This window comes from Palaemon carinicauda, chromosome 20, assembly GCF_036898095.1.
Source record: "Palaemon carinicauda isolate YSFRI2023 chromosome 20, ASM3689809v2, whole genome shotgun sequence".
NCBI classification, from domain to species: domain Eukaryota; kingdom Metazoa; phylum Arthropoda; class Malacostraca; order Decapoda; family Palaemonidae; genus Palaemon; species Palaemon carinicauda.
Genome location: NC_090744.1, coordinates 115402544 through 115405043, shown reverse-complemented (window position 1 = coordinate 115405043; position 2500 = coordinate 115402544).

Genomic DNA, 2500 nt, shown 5'->3' with positions numbered 1-2500 from the left:
TATTATTATTATTATTATTATTATAATCTTTACTATTATTATTAATTATTGTCATTATCATCATTATTATTTTCTATTACTATTATTATTATTATAATTGTTATTATTATTATTATTATTATTTTTTATTACTATTATTATCATCATTATTATTATTATTATTATTATTATTATTATTATTATTATAATCCTTACTATTATTATTAATTATTATCATTATCATCATCATTATTATTATTATTATTATTATTATTATTATTATTATTATTATTATGACCAGACTGTTAAAAATGTAATTAATTTAGGATAGCTAACTAGAACCTTTTAGCTCAGAAAAGTTTCCTGCTATCTGATTGGTTAGAATATTCTTGTCCAACCAATCAGCGATCAGGAAACTTTTCCGAGCTTAAAGGGCACCGCTGCGAGTGGGTGCAAATGCGCCTCACAGAAAGGAATTGACTATAGAACCTTATTTACATTTATATTAGTAACGTTGGTTATGTCACAACACGGTTCCTTAATCATCATCATGGTGACTTAATATTCATAATTATTAAAAAAATATATATTTAAACAGTCAACCATTTAGTTAATTATACGTTGAATTATAAAATCTATGCAAAGGAAATGTCGAGAGCAGGGTTGCCATTCGTACGATAATTTTCGTACATGTACGATTATTTTGGGTACGATACACTATACATACCTTAGGTATATACAATGTATATGTGTGTGTGTTTAATTAAACAATTATACTAAAATATTTTGAAATAAGTCAATCATACAGTAATACAGTAATTATACAGTAATACAGTAATTATACAGCAATACAGTAATTATATTGAAACTGTGTATGATAATTCTGGTTGAAAAACGACAATTTTAAAGCTCATGTACGACAATCCAGTCGAAATAACCTGGCAATCTGGTCGAGAGGAAACGGGATTCTCAAAGAAAACGGGTGAATGTGCAATAGAAAACGGGATTCTCTGGTCGTGTCTTCTCTTCCATCTTTCTCTCCAACCTCTTCTTAATTTACTTCATACTGCAATTACTCAATAACTGAATGGCCTCCCAGGGCCCGGTGCTTGGTCTTATATTCAATATCGAAATTTCTAACATATTAACCCTTTTACCCCCGGGGTATTTGGAAATTTCCAACCCTTAACCCCCAAGGGGTTATTTTTTTCCTAGCACATTTTGCAGTATATATTTTTTAAATTGCTCTAACAGGCTTAATTTTTGTCATAGAGAGGTCAGGTTGGTCTCATTCTCTTGGAAAATGCCTGAATTTTCTCGAAAAATTATCAAAAAATATGAAAAACAAATTTTTATAGCATTTTTTTGCAAGGACGTACCGGTACGTCGATGGGGGTAAAGGGATGGCTTTTGTGAAACGTACCAGTACGTCCTTTGGGTGTAAAACAGAGGAATAATTATATTACTTATATTATTTTGCAGTTTTAAATGTTCAAAAACTTATAAACTTAGATATAGCTAGTATGGATGTTAATGAATATGGAAAATTACTGAACATTTAAAATATTTTGGTTTTAAATTATATATGGGTAAAAATATTGATTTTGGCTTTGAATGATATATGGGAAAAATAATTTATTTTGGCTTTAAATAATGTATAGGTAAAAATATTGATTTTGCTTTGAATAATATATGGACAAAATAATTTATTTTGGCTTTAAATAATATATAGGTAAAAATATTGATTTTGGCTTTGAATAATATATGGGAAAAATTGTTTATTTTGGCTTTAAATAATATATAGGTAAAAATATTGATTTTGGCTTTGAATAATATATAGATAAAATAATTTATTCTGGCTTTAAATAATGTATGGGTAAAGATATTAATTTTTCCTGTGAATAATATATGGACAAAATGATTTATTTTGGTTTTAAATAATATATGGGTAAAAATATTGATTTTGGATTTGAATAATATATGGATAAAATAATTTATTTTGGCTTTAAATAATATATGGGTAAAAATATTGATTTTGGATTTGAATAATATATTGGCAAAATTGTTTATTTTGTCTTTAGATAATGTATGGGTAAAGATATTAATTTTGCCTGTGAATAATATATGGACAAAATGATTTATTTTGGCTTTAAATAATATATGGGTAAAAAAATTTATTTCGGCTCTGAATAATATATGGACAAAATAATTTATTTTGGCTTTAAATAATATATAGGTAAAAATATTGATTTTGGCTTTGAATAATATATGGGAAAAAATATTTAATTTGGCTTTAAGTAATATATGGATAAAAATATTGATTTTTGCTTTGAATAATATATGGGAAAAATAATTTATTTTGGCTTTAAATAATGGATGGGTAAAGATATTAATTTCGCTTTTGAATAATATATGGACAAAATGATTTTTTTTAACTTTAAATAATATATGGGTAAAGATATTAATTTTGCCTGTGAATAATATATGGACAAAATAATTTATTTGGGATTTAAATAATATA